We start from the raw sequence: 15426 nt of genomic DNA, 5'->3' as shown, positions 1-15426 counted from the left end.
CCTTAATGAATGAATCGGAAAATAAAACAAGTATTGGAAAACTGTCTCACTTATGTTTCTTTTTTTTTCAGGAATTTCCTGGTTTATTCAAAGTTGCAGATTCACAGAGCCAAATGATGTGCAGTAATCTGAACAGGCTGTGCTAGAGAATAGTAGGCTCTCCTCCTTAATTCTTGAGATTTGGTGTGGAGCTGTAGCCCAATTAGGGGCTCATACCTTATACTGCTTGGATTTGAAGCAACTTTGTAACTTTGAAGTTAGTTTCCTTCTTGTCTTCTGGAACCATCACTATTGAGGTAAAAGGAGAGGTAATGAAAAAGCCTTGAAATTTAGACTGCACATTTATGTTGGCTGAAGATAGGGGCCATCTGACAGAAAGGAGACAAAAAATAACTTGGCAACATTTGGAGTCCTAATGAAGAGGTTATGCAGAGAGCAGCAGTGACATCAGTATCTGCAGGAAAAAAATGTGTATGTTACTGTGACATTTCATCAAATCTTATCCGAAGTTCACACAGCAGGTCCACCAGATAATGATCAGGATTCGAAGTCCACCCATTTTAGTGTCAGCTGTGGCTTACTGGGTAGAACTCTCAGTTCTGAGTCAGAGATTATTGATTCAAATCCAACTCCGCAGATTTGAGCACACATTCTAGGCTGACTCTCTCAATGCCAATGCTAAGGGAGTAATACACTGTCAGTTTGTCATCTTTTGAACAATACAGGCTACAACCTGCCATGAGGGATGTCTCATTAAATTAAGGCCCTATTTTGCCCTTCAAGTGGATGCAAAATATCTCATGGCATTATTTTGAAAAGGAGCAGGGAGGTCTACCCAGCTGAAATTACTCAGGTCAGGCAATATCTACGGAGAAAGAAATGGTGTTAATGTTTCAAGTCAATGACCTTTCTGATTAAGGTTTTGCAACATTTTCTGTTTCTATTTCAGATTTACAATATTCACTGTGTTTTCTTTTGTATCACTAAAGCACAGAAAATCTGGTCATTGTTGCATAATAGCTTGTGGAACCTTACTCTGAGCAAATTGGTTGCCATGAAGTCTACGTTGCAACATAACATACAACATTCCTACATTACAACATTTCAAAAAGAAATTGACTGTGAAAGGCTTTCAAGGTATTCTGAGATCATGAATTGTAAAATTCAAGCAATTGTCTTTTTTGAGTGTTCTGTGCCGACAGAATATATGACTTACAGACTGTAACTCTGTAACTCAATAAAGTTACTTTGAGAGGACTTCCATTTCCTACCACCTTTACTACTGTGAGCAGGGCATGCACCATCTTTGACTTGGACAAATACTGCATCATCACTCAAGTCAATCCCCGGGAATTCCCCAACAGAAACCATTGACAGAATCCATGACAACACTGCAGATGAAGGAGAATAAACAATGGGCAATAAGCGTCACTCCTGCCAGCTTTACCCATATCCCAGGAATTTTGTTTTAACCTGTCTGATTTATTCTCTTCCCAGCATTGGTGCCTTTTAGTTATTTGCAGCACTTCCTGGTTGGGATCACAACACCTGGTGGCTTGAAGCTGGATGGCCCACAATAGGCTCTCTGGAATGTTTATCCATGGAAATAGTAGAAATGATTTAAGACAAAGTTTGTAAACCCTAACAGTCAAGAAGAGATGATAAAAATCATTATTGACATTTAGATTTTGTTTGCAAAAGGAAGACAGCCCAATTATTTTTGCAACAGTGGTATTGTTCATTTCCATTTTAATATTTTAAAATACATTTTATAAGCAAATCAAAGCAATTATCCATATGCTCTTAAAAGTTTTCAAAAATCACCAGTACTCAAATCTGCTTGCTATGATGAGAGGGACACTTCTAGTGTATGAAATGTTCCCAGAGGGAAAAACAGTAAAAAATCCAAAACATGCAAGAGACGTAAAGTCCTCCACTTTCAGTGCCACACCAAATTTTCATATTATCGTCACTCTAATACCCAAAGAGAATGCATTCTCTTCCTCCTCCTCAATCTGTCTCTATATAACCACTCTATATTATCGTATTAGACTAACCAGTAAATGGGACAATGAACAAGACTCCCCAGTGCCCTGATTCGGCATCTCGACATGACGTTATTATGAGATATTCACTAGTGCAGACGAAAGTCCACCTCCAGAATTTTTGACTGAAACAGCTGTCAGAAATGGTTTCACCCACTAAAACATAAACAGGCTACAACCTGCCATGAGGGATGTCTCATTGCTCTTTTTTAAATCAAAAATGCAGGGGAAAAACCCACTTGCATTATAAATGGGGAAAGAGGTGACTGATCAGCAGATTTAAAACAGGACAAAGAATTTACAGCAGAAGCAAGCTATACAGTTCGATTAGTCTGTGCACTGTTTATACTCCACAGCAGACTTTTCCTTATGTCATCTCATCCCAAAAACATAATTTCCCAGTCCTATAGTTTCCCTTCAAGAGTACCTAAGCTTTTCATTTCAACCATTCTCTATGATTGTGAATTCCACATTCTAAACATTCTCTAGATAAAAATTATCTCTCTATTGCATTTGTTGTACATTTGTAGGGTCCTCCACTAATGGGAACATTTTTTCTGCATTTACTCAACTTCAATCAGGTCATCCCTCAGTCTTCTCATTTCCAGAGAAAAGTGTAACCACAAATAACAGAGTTAAAAATCACACAACACCAGGTTATCGTCCAACAGGTTTAATTGGAAGCACACGAGCTTTCGGAGCGATGCTCCTTCATCGGGTGATAATGGAGGGCTCGATCGTAACACAGAATTTATAGCAAAAATTTACAGTGTGATGTAACTGAAATTATACATTGAAAAATTGATTGTCTGTTAAGCCTTTCATCTGTTAGAATACAGTGATAGTTTCACTTATTTCATGTGTAAATCACAAAGCCTTTTTTTAAAAAGTTGCATTCTTGGGTTAGCTGTTAGCAATGATGATAGGTTGAAGGTGTTAGCCCCCTGTGTTCTCTGTCTATGCCATGATGCTTAGATTGATTCTAATCTAAAAAGTGAGATAACAGAGTTTTACATAAATTCATGCAGTTTTTGAGCTCAGAGTTCTACATGAATGCATGCAGTTTTTGAGCAAAGTACAATGTAACTCTGCAAGTACAAATTCACCCCACAAAATATATGTGTGCATGTGGGTCTTTGTCTGTGTGTGTGTGTGTGCGTGTGTCTGTCTGGGGTTGGGGTTGTGAGTGTGAGAAAGTGTGTGTGTGTAGTGAGTGCAGAGTGTCTTAAGTCTGTGAGGGGGTGCATGTGTGAGTGTGTGTGGGTGTCTGTGTGCGCGTCTGTGTGTATCTGTGTCCGTGTGTATGTGAGAGTGTGTGTGTGTAGGAATATCTGTGTGTGTGTGTAGTGCAATGGTGATCACCCGTAATGTGACATGAACCCAAGGTCCAGGTTGAGGCCCTCCCTATGGGTACCGAACTTAGCTATCAGCCTCTGCTTAGCCACTTTTCTCTGCTGCCTGTCCCGAAGTCCACCTTGAAGGATGGTCACCCGAAGGTCCGAGGCTGAATGCCCTGGACCACTGAAATGTTCCCCAACTGGGAGGGAACCCTCCTGTCTGTTGATTGTTGTGCGGTGCCCATTCAACTGTTGTCGTAGCCTTTGCTCAGTTTCCCCAATGTACCATGCCTCTGGGCATTCTTGCATGCAACATATAAGATAGACAACGTTGGCTGAGTCACATGAGTACCTGCCATGTACAAGGTGGGGGGTGTTCCCATGTGTAATAGTGGTATCTATGTCCACAATCTGACACGTCTTGCAGCGTCCACCGTGACAGGGTTGTATGGAGTTGTCCTGAAAGCTGGGCAGTTTGCTACGAACAATGATCTGTTTGAGGTTTGGCGGTTGTTTAAAGGCAAGTCGTGGAGGTGTGGGGAAGGTCTTGGTGAGGTGCTCATCCTCATTGATAATGTGTTGCAGGTCACGAAGAACATGGCATAATGTTTCAGCTCCTGGGAAGTACTGAACAACGAAGGTACCCTGTGTCTGTCTCCTGAGGAGGTCATTATGGTTCCTTGCTGTAGCACGTCGGAACTGGCGGTCGATGAGTTGAGCATTGTACCCCGTTCTTGTGAGGGCATCCTTGAGTATTTGAGCTCAACTCATCGACCGCCAGTTCCGACGTGCCACAGCAAGGAACCGTAATGACCTCCTCAGGAGACAGACACGTGCTGCAACTGACAGGGTACCTTTCGTTGTTCAGTACTTCGCAGGAGCTGAAACATTACACCATGTTCTTCATGACCTGCAACACATTATCAATGAGGATGAGCACCTCACCAAGACCTTCCCCACACCTCCACTACTTGCCTTTAAACAATCGCCAAACCTCAAACAGATCATTGTTCGTAGCAAACTGCCCGGCTCTCAGGACAACCCCATACAACCCTGTCACGGTGGACGCTGATATCACTATTACGCATGGGAACACCTCCCACCTTGTACATGGCAGGTACTCATGTGACTCAGCCAACATTGTCTATCTTATACGTTGCAGGCAAGGATGCCTGGAGGCATGGTACATTGGGGAAACCGAGCAAAGGCTACAACAACGGGTGAATGGGCACCGCACAACAATCAACAGACAGGAGGGTTCCCTCCCAGTTGGGGAACACTTCAGTGGTCCAGAACATTCAGCCTCGGACCTTCAGGTGACCATCCTTCAAGGTGGACTTCGGGACAGGCAGCAGAGAAAAGTGGCTAAGCAGAGGCTGATAGCTAAGTTCGGTACCCATAGGGAGGGCCTCAACCGGGACCTTGGGTTCATGTCACATTACAGGTGATCACCATTGCACTACACACACACACACACACTTTCTCACACTCACAACCCCAACCCCAGACAGACAGACATACACAGACAGATAAAGACCCACATGCACACATATATTTTGTGGGGTGAATTTGTACTTGCAGAGTTACATTGTACTTTGCTCAAAAACTGCATGCATTCATGTAGAACTCTGAGCTCAAAAACTGCATGAATTTATGTAAAACTCTGTTATCTCACTTTTTAGATTAGAATCAATCTAAACATCATGGCATAGACAGAGAACACAGGGGGCTAACACCTTCAACATATTGTCTAACTATCACCATTGTTAATAGCTAACCCGAGAATGCAAATTTAAAAAAAAGGTTTTGTGATTTACACATGAAAGAAGTGAAACTATCACTGTATTGTAACAGATGAAAGGCTTAACAGACAATCAATTTTTCAATGTATAATTTCAGTTACATCACACTGTAAATGTTTGCTATAAATTCTGTGTTACGATCGAGCCCTTCACTATCACCTGATGAAGGAGCGTTGCTCTGAAAGCAAGTGTGCTTCCAATTAAACCTGTTGGACTATAACCTGGTGTTGTGTGATTTTTAACTTTGTACACCCCAGTCCAACACCGGCATCTCCAAATCATCAATAATAACAGGATTATCCCAAACAAGAACTTGCTACTGAAGAGTGGAAGATTAAATGATTAAAAATCACACAACACCAAGTTATAATCCAACAGCTTTGTTTGTAAGCACTAGCTAGTGTTTCTAAATAAACCTCTTGGTCTATAACCTGGTATTGTGTGATTTTTGTTAACTTTGTACACCCCAGTCCAACACCGGCGTCTCCAAATCAAGAATAAATGGCACTTTGGAATGTTCAAGATTGAAAGGTGGCTTTTTTGAGGAATGGAATAATGATGATGGTTTCAAAGGAATGTGTATCAAAGGGAATCTGGCAATTGATTACCAAACACAAGTAAGGAATACCCCTGAAAAGGAGGGTACAGTAATGTTCAATGCAATAGTGGGAAGGAAATAAAAGGTGAAACGATATATATTTTTATACCGAGCTAACTCTCCAGTAATAATAACATGTAGATTAGTTAAATGAACCTAACCACCTTATCCCTTTGCCTCAAAAATGCAATCTGTTTTCAAAAATAATGTTTGTTTTCATTCTTTATCTCTTTTTAAAGGTTTCCGTTAAAATATATATTCTTCGGAGACTCAGCAAGATGGCAGTGATTCAGTAGAACTGCCATGGACCACTCTGCCTAACAGCCATGGCATATTGGTGGTTTTTTTTACCATCCCTGGCCAACTTATAAGGAGGAATTGTTAATTTAAAAACTTGAAGAACACATATTCGTTGACGACTTGGAGAGGGAAGGATGGCATAGGGAAAAGGAGCAAACAAACAGCAGCAAGGAGGACACTCCCCTGCAGCACTGGGTATGCCAGAGGCCGCAGCAACGGCCTCCCCCGAACCCCCCAGGGGGTCTGATGGACTCACAGGAATTGGAAATAGCAATGGCGAGACTTACCGCAAAGATTGAGGCTGTAATCGAGGAGATCTGTGCCCAGGTCCAACCCATCGCGTCCATTCTGCAGAAGCATGAATGGGAGCTCCAGGGCCTCGGGGAGCAGGTGGCGGATTGAACCACTGCCTCGGAATTGGCAATCAAGTCCTCATCCGGACAGATCCAGATACAGGAGCAGTAAGCGTGGGCCTGACGAGACCAAGTTGACAACCTCAAAAATCAAGGTTGGAGGACGAATCTTCGGATTGTTTGTCTCTTGGAAGGTGAAGAAGTGCGCAGCCAGTCAGCTTCTTTGAAAACTGGCTGCTGCAGTTGCTAGGCCTTCAATTTGAATCTGGATGGCTGCATATTGAAAGGGCCTATCGGATGGCGGTGCGCAGGACTGGGCCGGTACAGCGCCTCTACCCAGTCCTAGTGCACTTTCTCACGTACAGGAAGAAGCAAAATGTGACAGAAGCCTCCAGATCACTGCGGCAAGATCCACAGGCAGTGCTGCACAAGGGGTCAAAAATCATGTTTTTCCAGGATTTCTCGGCAGCTGTAATTCGAAAGAAGAAGTCCTTTGATGAAGTTAAAAAGAGGCTGAGGAACCTGGACATCCAGCACTCCATGGGGTACCCCGCAGCACTCTGTTTCAGCCACGAGGACTAGCTTATACATTTGACTTGGCAAATAAAACCGAGAACTTTGTAGACACTTTAAAATAGACCGATTGGTCTGAAGGATATGGTTAATGTTCGTCCTCTTTTCCTTCTTTCCCGTGTTTTCCCTTTTCCTTTATTTCCTCTTTCTCTAATAATTTTTAAAAAAGAATAAAAATCTTGGAATATGTTGTTCCTATTATATTTTTATAACTGGATTTTATTATAGGAAATTTTGTGGGTGCCCTTTGTTGTTTTTTCCTTTTTCCTGTTCTTTTACTCTTTTAGTCATAAGTAGGGGTGATATGGAGCTGGGAATTGGCAGAGTGCTTATCCTGACTTTGTGTTTATCTTAAGGATCATCTCCTTGTTTATTTACTTTTTTTGCCTAAGGCTAGGGCACAGTCTGTGCCTGAAGGAGCTGTGCAGGATGAGGTGGGTAGGGTGAGTACCCTCTATGGGCAGGGGGTGAAAGTCTCCCATTCAAGGTTTTATAGTTAGTTTTCTTCGTAGTAGTTTGGTAGCAATAGTTGTTTGTAATTACAATAGAGTAGTTTTTGCATACACAATTCTGCAACGCCATGAGTCTCCATTTACTTATGCTTGGCGCGCTGCAAGCAGGGTTCAACGGTCTCTGAATAGGGAAATGGCTAAGTGTCTTGTTAAATGGTGTACCTGGTACATCAAGGGAAGTCATTCTGCTGTTAAAAGGAAAAAGTGTTTTCTAGCCTTAAGAGGGAAAGGGTTGATATCGCCCTGTTGCAGGAAACCCGTGATATTAGGGACACCTGAAGTTACAACAGGGGAGTTATGATCGGGTATTCTTTTCATCCATTACTACTAAAAGTAGGGGAGTGGCTGTATTTATCCAGAAAAATCTTCCGTTCACATTATTAGAGGAGGTGAAAGATGAGCAAGGGCAGTTTGTGATACTTAAAGCCCTGATACATGGGAGGAATATGGTATTTTAAATGTCTACTATCCTCCGGCACATCCCCTCAAATTTTTGGCTAGTGCCTTTTCTAAGTTGAGTGCCTTTGGAACATGGCACATTATTATGGGGAGGATTGTAATTGCCTTTTGGATCTGACAGTGGACAGAATGCCCAGTGGCCTCCCAACTATTTCTTTGCAGGCCAAGCAGGTGGCTGACTTATGTGAGGGGTTGGGATTGGTGGACATTTGGAGATGTTTTCACCCTACCAGCAAGGATGTTTTCACCCTACCTTTTTTTCAAACCCACATAAATGTCACATGAGGATTGATCTTTTCCTGGCTCCCTCAACTCTTCTGGATTCGATAATGGGTTGTAAAATTGGGAACATAGCTATCTCTGATCATGCAGTGGTATATTTAGAGGTTAAGGCCAAGAGTAAGGGGCTAGATTTGTGGCTTCTGGATCCTTTTCTCCTTAAGGATTCCAAATTTGTGGAATACCTTTTGAGGGAGTTTCAGGAGTTCTTGACTATCAACTCAGGCACGGCTAATAGCCCATCTATGCTTTGGGAGACTGTGAAGGTCTTTGCTAGGGGATTAGTTATTTCCTATGCGGCTAGTTGGAAACGACGGAAGGGGGAACAGCAGCGCTTACTTGAAACGTGGTTGAAAGCTGATGAGGCAGCACATTTTGCGAGGCCTTCAGTGACTAAGCTCCAGTGAATCACGGCCCTTCGGGCTGCCTTAAATTCAATACTTACACAAACTGCAATGAAAGAACTTGTTATTGCTAGACAAAGGCTGTTTGAGTATGGGAATTGGCCAGGGAAGTATTTAGTGTATCTGACTAGGAAAAAGCATGCTCACGAATCCATTACTGCAGTTAGAGTCAGCACCGGCATCCTTACATACGATGCCGAAAGGATTAATGAAGCTTTTCGGAGTTTTTACTCTGAATTGTATCAGTCTGAAGGTTGTGAGGATAGGAGGGCCAAGATGGAGGCCTTTTTTAAGAGCCTGGACCTCCCAGGGTAACCCTGGAACAGGCCTGTCTCCTTCATGCCTCTTTTGTGGCTCAGGAAATACAAGAGGCAGCTAGGCAACTTCAGAGTGGGAAAGCGACTGGCCCTGATGGTCTCCCAGGTGAGTTTTACAGGGCGTTTATAGGGATTCTGTCAGGGCCGATGCTGTGAATGTACAATCCCTCCTATGTGCATGAATGCTTACCACCATCCTTGAGAGAGGCTAATATTTCCCTCATTCTTAAGAAGGGCAAGGTTCCTGAGGATTGTGCCTCATACGGGCCCACCTCTCTATTAAATCCAGATTTTAAGATTCTGTCTGAGATCTTGGCACTGAGATTGGAAAGGTGTTGTCCCATATTGTCAAAGAGGACCAGACAGGCTTTATAAGGGGTGTAGGTCTTCTAATAATATTAGAAGGTTGCTGAATATGATCCAAGTTTGTCAGCAATGATTGCTCCAGGGGTAGGTGATTTCCTTGGATGCAGAGAAAGCATTTGACCGAGTGGAATGGCTGTATCTCTTTTATGTCTTAGAGCAGTTTGGTTTGGGTGGGGTCTTTGCTAGGTGGGTGGAGGTTTTATATCGCCACCCTCTGGCCGCGGTCATCACCAATGGGATGAAGTCTGGGAACTTTCAGACTGGTATGGGTAGTCGTCAAGGCTGCCCCACTTTCACTGTTGTTGTTTACCAAAAGTTCACATAACCGCTTTGGAAATGGGATCGAGGTTACACAAGATTACACTGTATGCACATGACGTCCTTCTGTTTTTATCAGACCCGATGACCTCCGTACCACATCTGATTCAATATATTAATTCATTTAGGGTTATTGCAGGATATAAGATCAACTTTGCAAAGTTGGAGGCTATGCATTTGGTGAACCTCAAGGAAGTGCCAGAGGTTGAAGGTGGCCCTAGATTCCCCTTTAAGTGGTCACGGGCAGTTTCCAATACCTAGGTATCTTTATTACCTCCATGTTTGATCAGTTATTTCGGACTAATTTTGCTCACCTGCTCAACAATATTAGGTGGGATCTTCAGATTTGAGAGGCTGTTCCAATTTCATGGTTGGGCCGAATAGCCCTTTTTAAGATGAATGTTCTCCCTCGTTTGCTTTATCCCATGTGCATGCTCCGTATAATGTTTCCCAGGTCAACACTGCGGAAACTTATAGATTGGTTTATTTCCTTTGTCTGGCATTGTGGGCGGCCCCTCATCAAACTTACTAAATTGCAGTTGCCTCAAGGAGGGGGAGGAGTTGATTTCCTAGACATCAGGAGATAACAATTGCATTCCCTGCTGTCCTTTGTGTGCGATTGGTCAGGTAATGATCCGGGCTCAATATAGCTGGATATTGAGGCCTCCCAGGCAAACTGCTCTCTTATTAACCTGTTGTTCATGGATGAGGACAATTATGGACCACTGCCAGATCCCCATTGTTATTAGTATGGTCCAGGCACGGAGGGCGATGCATCAGAGTGAGGGTTGCTTATCCAAGATTTCATCACTTGCGCCTATAGTTGGTATGCTAGGATTTTGACCAGGGATGATGGACACAGGGTTCAAACTTTGAGCAGCAAGAGGAGTTTCCAGTCTGCGAGACTTGTTTGAGGGGAGGTTATGATGTGTTTCGAGCAACTGATCTGAAATACAGACTGCCCAGCAGAGACCTTTTCTGTTTTTTCAGGTTGGGAATTTCATCCAGAAGAAGACTACGCTTCTCACTAAGCCCTATAAGCCAGATACAGAGAGGTTGTTGCTACGTTCCACAAGCACCCTTTCGGTTAGTGCCCTCTATCGCCTGCTGGGTGGCAGGGCCTGGCAGGATATTAACTGGTTATGTGAGGTCTGGGAGCAAGAGCTAGGAGTGGAGATCTCTTCTGAAATGTGGGAGGACATATGGGAGAACATGCAAAAGATTAGATTAGATTAGATTAGATTACTTACAGTGTGGAAACAGGCCCTTCAGCCCAACAAGTCCACACCGCCCCGCCGAAGCGTAACCCACCCATACCCCAACATCTACATCTACCCCTTACCTAACACTACGGGCAATTTAGCATGGCCAATTCACCTGACCTGCACATCTTTTGGACTGTGGGAGGAAACCGGAGCACCCGGAGGAAACCCACGCAGACACGGGGAGAATGTGCAAACTCCACACAGTCAGTCGCCTGAGGCGGGAATTGAACCCGGGTCTCTGGCGCTGTGAGGCAGCAGTGCTAACCACTGTGCCACCGTGCCGCCCAAATCTTAATTTGTAATAGGACATGTGCTATGCAGTTAAAAGTTCTGCACAGGGTTCATTTGGCACTGAACCATTCGGCGAAGTTTAAAAAAGGTTCATCTCCAATGTGCTCCAAATGTAAAATGTGTAGGTACGCTCACCCATTGCTTCTAGACATGCCGCAGGCTCTGTGTTTATTGGAGCGCTGTGGCAGGAGGGATAGGGAGGGTATTGAGGACCAAAGTTAAAGGATACCTATCCTCATAGATCTACTAAATTTATCATCTTTAGACGGGCATGGGAAGAAACTATTTCATATCCTTACTTACTGTGCATGGAAGAATATTCTAATGAATTAGGTGTCTGAGAACCCACCAGGCTTGTAGGGATTGTGGAAATTAATTATGGAGCACATTCCCTTGGATTTTTTCACAAATATGTTGCACCACACACAGACCTTTTTTATGGGACATGGCAGCCCTTTTTGAGTTATTTGGACACAGATCTGTCTGCTCTCTTAACCAGGGCATTTGTTTAACCAGGATGGTTAGGTTTACTGAGCCCTGGGCCCTGGAGGGGGTGTCTCCTGAGTTAATACGGGTATACATACAACGCTCCTGTTTTTTTTGTTTGGGAGCTTTGTGCCAAGCATTGTTATTTTGTGTTCTTGTATGTTTTGTTTTATTAGTCACTTACTTATTTATTGGTGTTGTTTTGCACAGTGTTAGGTTTTGTTTTGTATTTTAGGGTAGGATAATAGTTAGTAGACAATAGTATTGTAATTTGCAATTTTTAAAATTATACTGGTATTTGTTACATTTTCATTAATGTCATAATTTTGTAAAGTCAAAAAACATTTTTTTGCTAATAAGTATATTTACAAAAAAATACATATTCTTCATTTTAAAAAAATACAACTCACGTCTCTTTCCTCCTCTCACCTCCTCTCTCTTTGTAAAGTTGCTTGAATGCCAGGGTCAGACAATATGTAAGACTGGGAAAGATTTCAGCTCCTGTAGACCCAGAGTGCTCTGGCATGATGTCCTGTCACAGTAAGTCTCCAGTCCGGCATCCCCTTCATTACATCCTTACGACACTCTCAGCTACAAATTCTTCATAAAACTCTCCCTCCCCAAACTCCCCACCTCTCTCCCCTCCTGTCATCCTTCCCACTAACAGAAACAATCTCAGAAATTATCTTTCTTTGACAAGGTTTCAGGAACCACATTTTCCTCCATGTCTGAGTGACTTTCTTTTGCCCTCCTCTGTGGATCATCTCTGGGACATTTCTCAACACTAAGGGTACTGTATAATTTTGTTTCTTTGGACTCTTTGACAGGATCCAGTTCAATTATCGCTAGTGGTTTTTAACTTTTCCAAATGGCCATTCTTCAGCCTCGCTTTCATGGGGTAGCACTTTCTTATTTCTGAGTAGGTTTGTAGGTTGTAGGTTCAAGCCCCATACATGAATCCAGGCTGACAATTCAGTCCAGTGGAGTGGGAGTGCTCATTGTCAAAGATGCATCATCAAATGAAAAAGTAAATATATACCCCCTCAAGTAGATCCCATAGCTCCTTTCAAAGATTGGGGGGAGGGGAGGATTTTTATCTTTCAAACCCCATCAATCAGATCTACTTAGAGTCATAAAGGTGTACAGCACAGAAACAGACCTTTCAGTCCAACTCGCCCATGCTGACCAGATATCCTAAATTAATCTAGTACCCTTTTCCCAGCACTCGGCCCATATCCCTCTAAACTCTTCCTATTCATATACCCATCCAGATGCCTTTTAAATGTTGTAATGGTACCAGCCTCCATCACTTCCTCTGGCAGCTCATTCCATTCATGCATCACCCACTGCATGAAAAGGTTGCTCTTTAGGTCTCTTTTAAATCTTTCCCCTCTCACCCTAAACCTACGCCCTCTCATTCTGGATTCCCCCACCCCAGGGAAAAGACCTTGTCTATTTGCCTTTTTGTGCCCCTCATGATTTTACAAATCTCTATACGGTTACCCTCAGCCTCCAATATTTGAGGGAAATTGTTTGTGGGACCTTACTGTGCACAAATCTTGGGTTTGCATTACAGAAGTGATTGCAGTCCAAACATACCAACTGATAATCCACGGATGTGAAAGGCGATAAAAACTCAGTGGTTGGAGATCTCAGGTGGCACTTATTATTCTGAACGTGCAGATATTCACTGTTGAATTTGCCGAACGCTTGCAGTACAAACAAATATTTGTACAAAAAGGAAACAAAATGGGGGTGAAGCAAACAAGTAGTTTATCACAAAACTCATTTTCATCTTGATCTTCAGCACAACAGTTAGAAAGAAAGAATGGAACGTGCATTTATGTAGTAAAGTCTTCATTATCCAGTACTCAAGAATCTGGAATTCGCATGCAACTGGCAATCAGAATGGTGCCTCCCTACTGCATGCTGTGGTTCTCCCAAAATACAATAATCTGAGAATCAAAAGGGAAAATCAGAATTGTAACCACCTGAACACCTTACCAGGGCAGAATGACTGATTTATCATGAGTGGAGTAGGTTTCTCTGCTCTGGGAACTGATTGGTCACCTCTCCCTCCCTCCTTTAGGTCAAAATCTCACTAACAGTATTTATGAGTGGTCCTTGGTGCTCATTTTAAAATGTGCATGCATCTTGTGGCAGCAATCAGATGAGTTCTCCCAGCTGCCACTGGTATTTCTCAAGCAATCGCCAGATTCATGAAACTGGCAACCCTATTCCCTGTATGAGCCAGATACTAGGGAGTTTACTGTACCTTTCACAACTATTGTAAAAGCCCTTTACATTCAATGAAGTGAAGTAACTGTATCTAACCCTGTAGTCAACTTGTGCACAGAAAGAGCCCATGGATAGCAAAGCAACCATGACCCGTTTATCCCAGTTTTCTGTCACATTGGTTGTATAGGGTATATATTGGCTAAGACACAAGGATAACTCCTGTACTCTTGAAAATACCACTGTGGGAAATTTATGTGCTAAAATACCTCTACTATTTAAAATTCATAACATTTTAGCCAGGATGTGTACATAAATTGTCCCAACTAGATAGATTTGATAATGGATCATTACTTGAAGTTGAAGTAATTTAACAAAGGCTCTTGACACCCATATTCTGAGCTTGGTTTTCCCTCTCACACTGGTATCTTTACATATTCTGTTCTGGTCTCTACTTCTGCCTGTCCAATTATTCTTTTAACTCCTTCAAGGAATGTGAATGCTGCTATCTGGGCCAACATTTATTGCCAATCCTTAGTTACCTTTGAGAAGGTGGTGGTAAGTCACACCAAAGACACCATAAGCTCCTGAAAACTATCCCTGTTCCCTCTGAATGACATTGAGATTCCTCTTGAATCCATTCCTCTTCAGATCATTTTTACTACACTTCTTGTTCTGGACTTGTGTCTTTGTTTTTAATGATCCCATTTCTGTTGTTTCTTCTCCTCATCTTGACAATTCAATTCATAGCCTGACCCTGCCTTCCTGCTGTTTTCCTCCGGAGATATTTTTAACCTACCACTGTCTGTCTGCAAGACTCACCCAGACTGCATCAGTATATAAATTCTCCCAGATGGCTACCGAACGGTTGCTTTATTTTTAACAATGGGGACAAGTGCATAGATCACAGAAGAGGTAAGAAACGGCAGCAGTATATAACCTTAGTACTACTGCATTAATGAGTGTTGAAGCATCACATCTTAAACCATTCATTAACAGTGGGACAAGATTTTCAAAAACCACCAACGCAGAGCCCAGCAGCATCCCACTAGCATTGAGCAGCAACAGATGTCAAAAGAACTCAGCAGTATTGTCACTGGCACCAGCCCAACATTCTCAAGGAATGTTGAAGGACAAAAGCCTTCATTTTACTCTGTTAAAGCAACATTTCCGAATGGCTTCATTTTAATAATTTTCCATGCTAGTGTGATGGAAAAAAATCATCCTTGGCTCGGTGTTTGTTTGCAACAATTCCTCGGTGATTTGTTATCCTGTTGAACTAAAACCCACTTCCCTTTCCACACTTCCCTTAATGAATGCTAAGGGAGGCCCATAACCCAGACCATATAACCAATGAGTGCTCAATACAAAAACCTGACTTAGATCACTCCTGGAGAACCTTCAGTTCTAGACATTACACCTTAAGAAGGATAGGAAGGGAGGTTTTCAAGATATGATGGAAAACAGATAAGGTGGACGGAAATAA

The sequence above is a fragment of the Chiloscyllium punctatum genome, chromosome 40, assembly GCF_047496795.1.
Source record: "Chiloscyllium punctatum isolate Juve2018m chromosome 40, sChiPun1.3, whole genome shotgun sequence".
NCBI lineage: Eukaryota > Metazoa > Chordata > Chondrichthyes > Orectolobiformes > Hemiscylliidae > Chiloscyllium > Chiloscyllium punctatum.
Note: the sequence above shows the minus strand (reverse complement) of the source record.